Consider the following 12,593-nt stretch of genomic DNA (forward strand, 5'->3'; position numbering starts at 1 on the left):
TCATAGGGATGGTCAACCTTTATAATTGGTTCGTGCCGGCAGCGGCCCACATCATGAGACCCTTGTTTAGCCTGATGGCCGGCAAGGCCAAAGAAGTGGCATGGGACGCTGAGTCCATGGAGGCGTTCGAGCAGACCAAGGAGGCGCTGGCAAAGGCAGCCTTCCTAGTGCACCCGAGAGTCGATGTACCCACAGCACTCACAGTCGACGCTTCCGACATGGCAGTCAGCGGAGTCCTAAAGCAGCTCGTCGAGGACCAGTGGTGACCACTCGCTTTCTTCAGCCGGCACCTACGGCCACCAGAGGTGAAGTACAGCGCTTTCGACAGTGAGTTGCTAGCACTCTACCTGGCTGTCCAGCATTTCCGGTACTTCCTCGAGGGAAGGGAGTTCACCGTGTATACGGACCACAAGCCCCTCACCTTCGCACTGGCCAAGGTATTGGACGCATGGTCAGCTCGACAGCAGAGGCACCTGTCTTTTATTTCAGAATTCACCACGGACGTCCGCCACATCGCAGGGAAGAACAACATCATCGCCGACACACTGTCTCGCCCCTGCCTCCACTCAGTAGGCATATTGTCCACAGCAATAGACTACGCAGCACTGGCGGAAGCACAACGGTCAGACACTGAGATATCGACTTACTGCACCGCTGTTTCGGGGCTTCAGTTGGAGGACGTCTTCATTGGCCCAGCAGCGGATCAACTCCTGTGCAACGTGTCTACCAGCAAACCCCGACCCGTGGTACCAGCAGCATGGTAGTTTCTTTAGTAGCATGTTGTGCGCGACTACAGTAGTAGAAATGGTAACTTCCTTTACTTCCATCTCCCATGTTGAGCCAGCTAAAGTTTTCAGCTCAAGTTCAATTGTCATTCAACCGTACATGATTATCCTCCTCATGAATACAAGCAAATGAAGCAGTGGTACTCCAGGGCCAAGAAGCAAAACACTATACTAACAGTCATACACAGCACATATGATAGAGAAGTAAAAAAAAAACAGTACCCCAGGCTTTATAAACTTACCCATGTTATCAAGAACCATTAATATTCTAATATTCTGCCAATTCTGTGTGCCAGAAATTAGAAATCCTGCCACCCAGAATTGGCTACAATATTAAAATATTGATGGCTTCATTTATAAAGCCATTTATATATACTGATGTTTTATTTATTACCACTTTCCTGTGATCTTTTGCCACCTTTAGGACTGGTTTCAGACAGTCTGTTCATGTTTACATATTTCGGAATGATTAAGATAAACACTGAGTGCTCCCCACCAGAGTAAGTATTCAGGTTAGATCTGAATATCACCTGCACCAACCGCTCTGTGTGCAGGGAGACTGGTATCTAACGAACATCCCTCTAGAATCAAAACAAAAACTTTCCTCCCATCACAACTGTCACATCAATTTTATTATTCAACCACTTGACCAATTCTACTGTACTTCCTGGAACATCTCTCTCAATCGGTCACCACCAATGGAATTATTCCGCCCCTTTCCCCGTGATTCCCTTCAGGCTTGAATGTTGTAGAAGTCCTGGGCACTTTGCTATCTGTGATGGCTCAAGCATCATGCCTACAAATGAAGCTTGCTGATTGTTATCATTACCTAGTGGACACATTCCCAAGGAGCTTTGCTTATTGTGGACTGCTTCTATCAGCAGGTTAGCCATTAAAGTGAATTGTATTCAGCCTATGTTGCAGTGGTTAAGGCACCTGTAATCTTCATAGGTTCTATAGGTCAGTTGTGGAGAGTGCCCTCTTCTTTGTGGTGGCGTGTTGGGGAGGAAGCATTAAGAAGAGGGACGCCTCACGTCTTAATAAGCTGGTAAGGAAGGCGGGCTCTGTCGTGGGCAAAGTACTCGAGAGTTTAACATCGGTAGCTGAGCGAAGGGCGCTGAGTAGGCTACGGTCAATTATGGATAACTCTGAACATCCTCTACATAGCACCATCCAGAGACAGAGAAGCAGTTTCAGCGACAGGTTACTATCGATGCAATGCTCCTCAGACAGGATGAAGAGGTCAATACTCCCCAATGCCATTAGGCTTTACAATTCTACCGCCAGGACTTAAGAACTTTTTAAAAGCTATTATTAATGCTTTTTGAGATAGTGATTTAGATGCATATCATATTCTTTACTGAGTTAAGTATTGTATGTAATTAGTTTTGCTACAACAAGTGTATGGGACATTGGAAAAAGTTGAATTTCCCCATGGGGATGAATAAAGTATCTATCTATCTATCTATCTATCTATCTAGACGTGCCTGTTTCCACACGCAGACTGCTACACAAGGCTAGAATCAGAATTACAATCAAGTCTCATTTCACTGACATATGTCTTGCAGTTTGTTTTACGGCAGTAGTACATTACAATAATTAATTGTACAATGTCCTGTGCATGTTACTAAAAAGGACTTCTTTGGTTTGTTATGAGTAGGAATGCTTCTTTGTCTGTTAAAAGTTTCTCTCGCCGTTGTTTTGCTTTAGAATGGCTGATATGGTAATTGTATTCATTTGTTAATCAATGGGGAATGTTATTGTGTTTTGTGAGGCTGGGAACTTGGGGGAGGGGTTGCGCGGGCTTGGGGTGTGAGGATAGTCCGAAGGGAGACGCCGAGGAAGGAGGACGTGCGCTCGGACGACCACCGGGGAGTCCGAAGTGGAAGTCGGGAGGACGACCACTGAGGAGTCGAATGGTTCGCTGGATGAGCTCCACCGAGTGCACTAAAATGACTGAACTTTGATAAGTTGGCGCCTTTTGTTTTTTTTCTTGTATATATATATATATATATATATATATATATATATATATATATATATTGTATTGCCTAATACTCTTTTAATCTTAGTAAACTCTTTAAAGTGTATTTCATACCGGTATTTGTTGTGGGTTTGATACTGTTGGCGGGCACGAGGCATAAACGCGATTCTCACAGCACCTGCGTGTACGGGAGGTGGGTTGGTGTGTGGCTGGATCTCCTTTTCCCCTAGACATCTACCAGCCTGTTGGGTAAGTGTTACATTTGTGGGGTGCTCGCCGGGATTGGATTGTCAGGGGGCTGTGGAATCGCGCAGGTAGTGAGCGGAAATGGACAGAGATAAAATTGTTCGCTGGTGCGGATTTGAAGGTGTACCGGTACAGTACGCATGCGTAGTGAGCGGAGTGGATTTTCGAGTTTCGGGAGACGCGGTAGTGGGGGGGTTAAGTTTGGTGAAGGGTATGGGGCAGGTAGAATTGGTAGCTAGATGGTGTGGTAAAGAGATGGAGTCTAGCTGGGTGTTGGTTAGTACGAGTGCTGATGTCAGGACGTTGGAACTGCCGGCGACGGTCAGTGTACCGGGGGAGGAGGGGCTGTGGGGGCTCCACACTCTCTCCGAGGATGAGGCTGAGGAGACATCGGAGGAGGAGCTAGAGCTAGAGGAAAACCCCGGAGAGGTGGCAGGCACTCGCAAAGGGAGGAGGGAGGAGGGAGTTGTGATTAGGCCCCGCCCCCCAGGTAGGGTGGAAGCCTCCGAGCTGGCAGCCGCACTTAACTCCCTGGTGGGAGTGGCCGAGAGGCCACGGCTGAAGCTGGGGGTGTTCTCCGGAGCCAAGCCTACTCCGGACGGGGAGGTGGACTATGAGACCTGGATCGAGCATACGTCCTTGATGTTAGAGGAGTGGCCAGGCTCGGAGGAGGAGAAGCGGCAGCGATTGGTGGGAAGTTTGAGGGGTTTAGCAGCCAAAACAGTTCGGGAGTGGAAAGCTGAAAAGTCTGGGGCCTCAGTGGAGGAATGTATAGAAGTTTTGGAGGGAGCGTTTGGGTTGTCAGGGGAACCCTGCCTGCTTTTAGCAGAGTTCCAACGCCTGGAACAATGGAGAGGGGAAAAGCTCTCCGAGTACATATTTAGGATGGGGGGGATGCTCTCGGGGCTGCGGCGCCGGGGGGTAGTGAAGGCGCCTGACGTGGCTAGTGTGAGGATGAGTCAGTTATTCAGTGGCTCTCTGGAGGAGGACAAGGTGGCGTGGACTATTCGGCAGGCTTATAGGAAAGGCCCCCCTCCATCGTTTGGGCAACTGATTAGAGAGGTGCGGGAGGAAGAGAGAGCGTTGGGGCGGAAAAGGGGCGCGGGCCTACGGGAGCGATCCTCAGCGATACAGGAAGTGGAGGCTGGGTGGAGGAATGACAACCCACCGAGGGGTAGAGAATCCCCTCTGGAGGGGAGGGACAGGGGAGGTACCTACTCTCAGGGGCGACCAGTGCCGTGGGTTGGGAGTGGGAGTCGTCCTGGGAGAGGAGGGGCGGCAGGCAGCGTGTGCTTTAACTGTGGGAAAGAGGGGCATTTCAGGTGGGACTGTGGGCGGCCGAGGGTGTGCTATAGCTGTGGAGAGGAGGGACACTTTAGGTGGGATTGTGAGAGACAAGGAGTTCCGCGGAGGACAAGCCCCCCTGCGACTAAGAAGGGGGAGGTGTCGGGAAACTTAGGAGAGGCTCAGTGAGGGAACGGACTGGAGCCTCTGGAGGAACACGTTCCCAGAGATCAGCCAGGGGACCACCGGGTGCCCACGCCTCTTTTCCAGATGGGCTGGTAGGACCCAGTGCCAGTGTGGGTCTACGGATAGAGGGAGTTTACACAAAAGCCGTTCTGGATACGGGATCGCAGGTGACCTTATTGTACCGGTCTTTCTACAACCAATATCTAAAGCATTTGCCCGTAACCCCATTTGACGCCCTGCAGATTTGGGGTGTGAGCGAGGGTGACTACCCGTACGATGGGTACCTATCGGTGAGATTGGAGTTCTTGGAGGGCGATCTGGGAGTGTCCGAAGCTATTGAGACGTTGGTGTTGGTGTGTCCTGACCCGGTGGAAATTGGTGGTGCTGCCCTCCTGGTGGGGACTAATTCCCCCGTTGTGCGATGGCTCCTGGGAGCTTGTAAGGAGAAAGCGGGGGAAGACTTTCTGGAGACCCTCTCGGTGCATCCAGTGTTTCGAGCAGTGTTCGAAGAAGGGGTTGCCTCCCTCGGACTGGACCCGGAGTTTAAACGAGGGACGGTGTGGTGTACGCAGGCGAGGCCCAAGGTGATCCGACCCAGGGAGGTAGCACTAGTGATGCGAACCCCCAGATTCCCAGGAGTGCCGACGGACGAAGCCCTGTTAGTAGACGCCCCGGACGATCTTGAAGGGGAGACACGATTTCCGGCGGGGGCGCTGGTGAGGCCCGAAGTGCAGAGACCAGGGGTGGTACATGCGAGGCGTATAGCTATGAGTGTCAGGAACACCACGGCAAGAGAAATCACCTTTAAGAGGGGAATGCCACTGGCACATCTGTTCCCGGTGACGGTAATGTCTAGCGCACCAGTGAGGACCCCTAACGGGGAGGGATCGGAGCATCGAAGGGAGCTGACCGCTGAAGCCTTTAACTTCGGGGATTCTCCTGTGTCGCCTGAGTGGAAACACAGGCTAGTGGAGAAGATGCTGAAGATGGAAGCTGTTTTTTCTTGGGGCGAGTTTGATGTTGGCTGCTCCAAAAGCACTCGCCACACCATCCAGGTGACGGAGGACACCCCGTTCCGAGAGAGATCCCGGCGGCTGGCTCCGGCAGATGTTGAGGACGTGCAGCAGCACTTGTGCAAGTTGAAGGAGGCCGGAATCATAGCTGAGTCCCGAAGTCCTTATGCGTCCCCAATAGTGGTGGCACGGAAGAAGAATGGGCGAGTGCGCATGTGTGTTGACTACAGGACGTTGAATCGGCGAACTGTCCCTGATCAATATACTGTCCCAAGAGTCGAGGATGCGCTGGCCTGCCTGAGCGGTGCGAAGTGGTTCAGTGTGCTGGACTTAAGAAGTGGGTATTACCAGATCCCGATGAGTGCGGGCGATAAAGAGAAGACCGCTTTTATCTGCCCGCTGGGGTTCTTTCAGTTCGAACGAATGCTCCAAGGCATATCGGGAGCCCCAGCCACCTTCCAGAGGCTCATGGAGAGAACTGTGGGGGATATGAATCTGTTAGAGGTGCTGGTGTACCTGGACGATTTGATAGTGTTTGGATCGACTTTGGAGGAACATGAGGAGAGGCTGTTGAAGGTGTTGGGCCGGCTTAATGAAGAAGGGTTGAAACTTTCCCTGGACAAATGCCAGTTCTGCAAGTCGTCGGTTAGCTACGTTGGCCACATCATTTCGCGAGAGGGAGTGGCTACTGATCCAACCAAGATAGAGGCCATGACCACCTGGCTGAGACCCCAGAAAGTGGGCGCTCTGCGCTCATTTTTCGGGTTCTGTGGGTATTACCGGCGATTTGTGAAAGGATACGCCAAAGTGTGTCACCCGTTGACTCAGCTGTTGTGTGGCTATCCCCTGGTGGGAAAGAAAATGACGGGGGACCAGAGGCAGGACGCTGGAGGATACTGGAACCCGGCGGAACCTTTTGGCTCGAGATGGGATGATCAATGTGAAGAGGCGTTCCGATCTTTGAAAAGGGCACTGACCCAGGCCCCAGTGTTGGCTTTTGCCGATCCCCAGAAGCCATATGTGCTGCACATGGATGCCAGTCGAGAGGGTCTCGGGGCTGTTCTGTACCAGGAGCATGGCAAAGCATTGAGGCCGGTAGCCTTTGTCAGCCGAAGCTTGTCGCCATCGGAGAGAAACTAACCCACTCACAAGTTGGAGTTCCTGGCGCTGAAGTGGGCGGTGGTGGACAAGTTGGGCGATTACCTGTATGGAGCCAAGTTTGAGGTGCGAACGGATAACAATCCGCTTACTTATATTTTGACTTCGGCGAAGCTGGATGCCACAGGACATCGGTGGCTGGCAGCCTTGTTGGTATATGATTTCAGCCTGAGGTACCGGCCCGGAAGCAAGAATGTCGATGCGGATGCTTTGTCTCGTCGGGAGCCGGGGGAACAGGAGAGGGACGAGGAGTGGGAGAGTGTCCCTGCCCCTGGAGTGAAGGCGATGTGTCAGTTTGCTATCACCGTGAAGGCCGAGGGAAGAGGGAGGCTGGAACGAGCCGTGGACCATTTGGGGGGTTTTGACGACGCCATACCCCTAGCTTACTGTGACCTGACCGCACTGCGGACTAAACATTTGCCGGAACTGAGTCCGGGGGAAGTGGCAGCTGCTCAGCAAAATGACCCGGGCATTGGCACAGTGTGGAGAGCGGTTGAGAGGGGGGATGGGGCGTTGGCTGAGAAGGCAAAACACCCATTCGTGCCCCTGTTGTTGAAGGAGTGGTCTCGGTTGAAGTTAAAGAACAAAATCTTGTACCAGGTAACGGTGCCTCCGGACCAACCCCACTGTTGGCAACTGGTCCTGCCGGAGGAGTATCGGCAGGCTGTACTCCAGGCCCTACATGATGATTCTGGACACTTGGGGGTGGAAAAGACCTATGGATTACTCAAAGACCGGTTCTACTGGCCCCGGATGAGGGGGGAAGTCGAAGAATACTGTAGGGGCTGCAGTCGTTGCATCCGGAGGAAGACCCTGCCCGCGTTGGCGGCTCCACTGTCGCACTTGCAGAGTGCGGGACCTCTGGACCTGGTATGTATGGATTTTCTGTCGATTGAGCCTGACACCAGCAACACCGCGAATGTCTTAGTCATCACCGATCATTGCACTCGCTATGCTCAGGCATTTCCCACTAAGGATCAAAAGGCGACGACAGTGGCGAAGGTGTTATGGGAGACGTATTTTGTTCATTACGGCCTTCCCAGGCGAATCCATAGCGATCAGGGGCGGGACTTTGAGAGCCGCCTTATCCATGAATTACTGACTATGCTTGGGGTTGAGAAATCCAGGACTACCCCATATCACCCACAGAGAGATCCGCAGCCAGAGAGGTTCAACCGGACCCTGTTGAATATGCTCGGGATGCTGGAGATTGGGCAGAAAAGCAGGTGGAGTCGTCATATTGGACAATTGGTTCACTGTTACAATTGTACTCGCAATGATGCTACAGGATATTCGCCCTATTATCTGATGTTCGGGCGGGAAGCGAGGTTGCCCATTGACTTGTGTTTTGGGGGTGAAGTAGGTGAATTACCCGGGAAGTCCCATCTAAAGTATGTGTCCAACATGAAGAGGGAGTTACAGCGGGCGTACGAGTTGGCCGAGGCGGCGGCTACCAAACAAAATCAGAGGAATAAGATGCGGTATGATCGAAAGGTGAAGTTTGTTCACTTATTGCCGGGCGACCGGGTCCTTTTACGGAATTTGGGACTCCCTGGTAAGCACAAGTTGGCAGACCGATGGGCGGCCAGCCCCTATGTAATAGAGAGCCAGATGCCGAACCTGCCAGTTTACCGGGTGAAACCTGAGGATGGGAAAGGGCTTATCAAGGTACTCCATCGGAATCACCTGCTGTCGCTGGGTCAAGCGGTGCAGGTGGATACGGAGCCAGAGTGGGAGATTACGCCTAGTACAAGGACTCTGCGAGGGCGCAGAGAAAGGGAAGAGCCCGCTGCTGAAGAGTGAGGACGGGTCCCTCACCCGGAAATGGCTACTGATTCGGAAGAGGACGACTCAGATGAGTGGCCCCTGTTCCCATTCGCTGGTGCTTCAGTACCAGGAGAGGAGGCTCCTGGCCCTTCCCATACTGAATTGGGTGAGAGGAGGGAAGGTCTTGAGGGTCAGATGGAGAGGCAGCCAACAGTGGTGGGAGAGAGGGTGGAGCCCGAGCGTGAGCCGGAGAGATCTCAGGTGAGGGAGGACCCCCGTGAGGAAGGGGGTGAGGGTCTGTCAGGAAGACCTGGGGTGTCCGAGACAGTGGGTTCGCAGGTGGAGAGGGAGCCCAGTGGGGCAGAAGGGGTATGGAGATCTCAGAGGATTAGGCACCCCCCAGAGCGGTTGACATATGTGGTACCAGGAGAACCAAGTGTGATTTCTACTGCTCTCGGTAGTTATGTCACTGCTTTCTGCACCTGGGTGGGGTTTTGTGTGTTGCAAGAAGCTTTGGGGAACTCTAGTAATGCCATGAGGGCATGACATTTGCTGGTGGGGAGAGAATGTACAATGTCCTGTGTATGTTACTAAAAAGGGCTTCTTTGGTTTGTTACGAGTAGGAATGCTTCTTTGTCTGTTAAAAGTTTCTCTCGCCGTTGTTTCGCTTTAGAATGGTTGATATGGTAATTGTATTCATTTGTTAATCAATGGGGAATGTTATTGTGTTTTGTGAGGCTGGGAACTTGGGGGAGGGGTTGTGCGGGCTTGGGGTGTGAGGAGAGTCCGAAGGGAGACGCCGAGGAAGGAGGACGTGCGCTCGGACGACCACCAGGGAGTCCGAAGTGGAAGTCGGGAGGACGACCAACGAGGAGTCGAATGGTTCGCTGGATGAGCTCCACCGAGTGCACTAAACTGCCAGAACTTTGATAAGTTGGCGCCTTTTGTTTTTTTCTTGTATATATATATATATATATATAGTATTGCCTAATACTCTTTTAATCTTAGTAAACTCTTTAAAGTGTATTTCATACCGGTATTTGTTGTGGGTTTGATACTGTTGGCGGGCGCGAGGCATAAACGCGATTCTCACAGCATCTGCGTGTACAGGAGGTGGGTTGGTGTGTGGCTGGATCTCCTTTTCCCCTAGACATATACCAGCCTGTTGGGTAAGTGTTACATAATAATAAAATTATCAAATTCAAAATTAAATAAAATAAGGAGTGCAAGAAGAGAGAAAAGTGCTGAGGTAATGTTCATGGGTACAATGTCCATTCAGAAATCTGAAGGCAGGGGATGGGGGAAGAATCTGCTCCTGAATCGCTGAGTGTGTGCCTTCAGGCTTCTGTACCTCCATCCTGATGGTAGCAATGAGAAGACATGTCCTGAGTGATGGGGGTCCTTAATAATGAATGCTGCCTTCTTGAAATATTGCCCTTTGAAAATGTTGACAGTACTAGGTAGGGTGGATGGGAGAGGACATTTCCTGTGGTGGGGTTATCCAGAACTAGAGGGCACAGCCTCAAAATTGAGGGGTGACGTTTTAGGACAGAGGAAAGGAGGAATTTTTTTTAGCCAGAGAGTAGCGAACCTGTGGAATGCTCTGCCACAGACTGCGGTGGAGGCCAAGTCCGTGGGTATTTTTAAGGGAGAAGTTGATTGTTTCCTGATTGGTCAGGGCATCAAAGGATATGGCAAGGCAGATGTATGGGGTTGAGTGGGATCAGCCATGATGGAATGGTGGAGCAGACTCAATGAGCTGAATGGCCTAATTCTGCTCCTGTGTCTTATGGTGTTATGTCCTGGATACTGTAAAATCTAGTGCCCATGACGAAGCTGGCTTACTTCACAACTTTCTGCAGCTTTTCTGATCTGTGCAGTGGCCTCTCTATACTAGACAGTGATGCAACCAATAAGAATGCTCTCCACAGTATTTCTGTAGGAATTTGCGAATGCTTTTGGTGACATACCTAATCTCCTCAAACTCCAAATGTTGTATTTGCATCAATATGTCGGAACCAGGGTAGATCCTCAGAGATGTTGACACCCAGGAACTTGAAACTGCTCTCCACTTCTGTTCCTCCGATGAGGACTGGCGTGTGTTCCCTTCCCTTGGTTTTACTGACTTTGAGTGCAAGGTTGTTGCTGCTATACCACAGGACCAACTGATCTACCTTGCTCTTTACGCCTTCTGGACACCATTAAAAATATTGTGTCGTCGAAAAAAATTATAGATGACGTTTGAGCTGCGCATAGCCACACAATCGTGGGTGTGGGGAGGGTAGAGCAGTGGGCTAAGCACACATCCTTGAGGTGTGCCAGTGCTGATCGTCAGCGAGAAGGGGTTATTTCCGATGCGCACAGAGTGTGGCCTTCCGGTGAGGAAGTCAATGATCCAGTTGCAGAGGGAGGTAAAGCGGGTCAGATTTTGGGTGGACAGTGCGGTCGCTTTGTACAACATGCCTGTACTGTTGTGTGGATGTGAGGATAAGAAGGTACTGTACATTTTCATGTATCTCGGACCATATAGTCCCAGACAACGGACCCCGATCCAAGCAGCCCGGCCCAGTGTTGTGAAGGCGGTGCGGAGAAGGTGCACAGTGCCCAGCTTCTCTGTAATTGTTTACATTCTCAGCACCGAGGTCGTCGGGTTGCACCCGCAGCCTTTCCTAATTTAACTAAGAACACCGTTCTGAAACCACTATCTGTTAAGGGATGAGAAGGACCCGGTGCCCAGATCACTGTGGGGGGAATCTCCCTTTGTGAACTTGTGCTATTCCCTCGACCTAGCCCCTCAAATGATGAGGGTTGATTCCTGACACCGGGTTTGCCCGCAGTTTCGGTCTCCGCGGGAATCGCAGTTTACTAAATGGGTGGACGCAATGGGAAATCCCAGGAAGTCGCCCGCAAAGAGTAACGGTACTCACTGACACTGGGTACCCGGCGCTGGTCTTGCTGGTGTGGGGCTGCCACTCGCGATCGTGTTCTGGCTGTCTCCCTACCTCGCTCACTCTGGAGGTACGGCTCCGGCAGGGACTGGCTCCAGCTGTCAGTCACCCTTGGCCGCTGAATGCCAATCTGGAACCCTTTTCCGAGCTGAAGTCACAGGATCCGGATCAGTCGTGGATCCTGGTCTATCAGGCGTGCTGCCTAAGGCTCCTTTGCTGTTTAGGCGGGCGGATCCAGCTCTGGGTTCAGATGTTGCGGTCGCCCCTGGTCTGGGTCCCACTCTTCGCTGCAACCGCGGCGTTGAATCTACGACGGGCTCTCCGGGAGCAGCGGGGATCTGTCCGGAAGAGCGGTGTTACTGAGAGAAATCTCCGTGTCGGTGTGTTTTCTAGCACAGTCCTTGGAGCGTAAAGCTGTTGTCCTGGAGATGCTGTCGTCAGATATTTAAGGTGGCCCAGGACTAAAAACATACGGCCCTTCAAAGTGACCTCGCGAATGGAAGCACGTCCCCCGGAGTGACCGGTATCAATGCAAGTGCATCCATTCGCCGCTGTAAACTTTAGTTCATGTGCATTGTACATTCAATTCCATCCAACCAACGTGTAAATTCAGTTTAATTCCTTTCGGTTAGAATCACTCTCAGTTCTGCGAGAAATAATTCTGGAGGAGAGCTGTGGGGCTAGGGTGAGGAGGAACTGCTGACCCCTGCTTCCCACCCCCTCCCCTCCGCCGCCCCGAGCTGATGGGGAGCGGAATATTGTGCTTCACGGAGACAGGTTGACACCGTTTGGAAACAGACTTCGTCTTGATTAAGTTCGGTTTGTTTACCCACAGAAGACACCTGTTAATAGAAGCGAGTTCTGATTTGGAATATATTGCTTGAAAGAGCGGTGGGAGCGATTTCAATCGTACATTGTAAAGTGGAATCGCATAGGGATATGGAAAATGAACAAACGTTCGGGAGTCGGTAGAGTTACACCCCAAACCCGGCAGTCAGTCAGTGGTCTTTCTCTATAGATACGGCCCTCGGGGCAAGGTGAAATGGACAAAAGGAGATTCTGCGAACGGTCCCACCCCTCGGATCAAACTATTTTCCTCTCACATGGCACCGAGAAACTCGTTTTTAAGTGGTTGATTAGTAAGGGTGTGAAAGGTTACGGGAAAAGGCAGGGGAATGGGGTAATAAACCAGCCATGATCGAGTAGCAAAGCAGACTCGATG

At 51.6% G+C, this 12,593-nt stretch overlaps 1 protein-coding gene across 1 annotated transcript in view; it reads right to left on the minus strand.

The window, feature by feature from the left end:
* Positions 1-11,510, minus strand: part of LOC140734099 (terminal nucleotidyltransferase 5A-like) — an 88,326-nt gene extending 76,816 nt beyond the window's left edge. The window contains exon 1 of the mRNA XM_073057683.1: positions 11,351-11,510. The gene's annotated coding sequence lies outside the window, so the exon portion shown is untranslated. The remainder of the gene's footprint in view (positions 1-11,350) is intronic.
* Positions 11,511-12,593: the final 1,083 nt, after the last annotated feature.

This window comes from Hemitrygon akajei, chromosome 10, assembly GCF_048418815.1.
Source record: "Hemitrygon akajei chromosome 10, sHemAka1.3, whole genome shotgun sequence".
Taxonomy (NCBI): Eukaryota; Metazoa; Chordata; class Chondrichthyes; order Myliobatiformes; family Dasyatidae; genus Hemitrygon; species Hemitrygon akajei.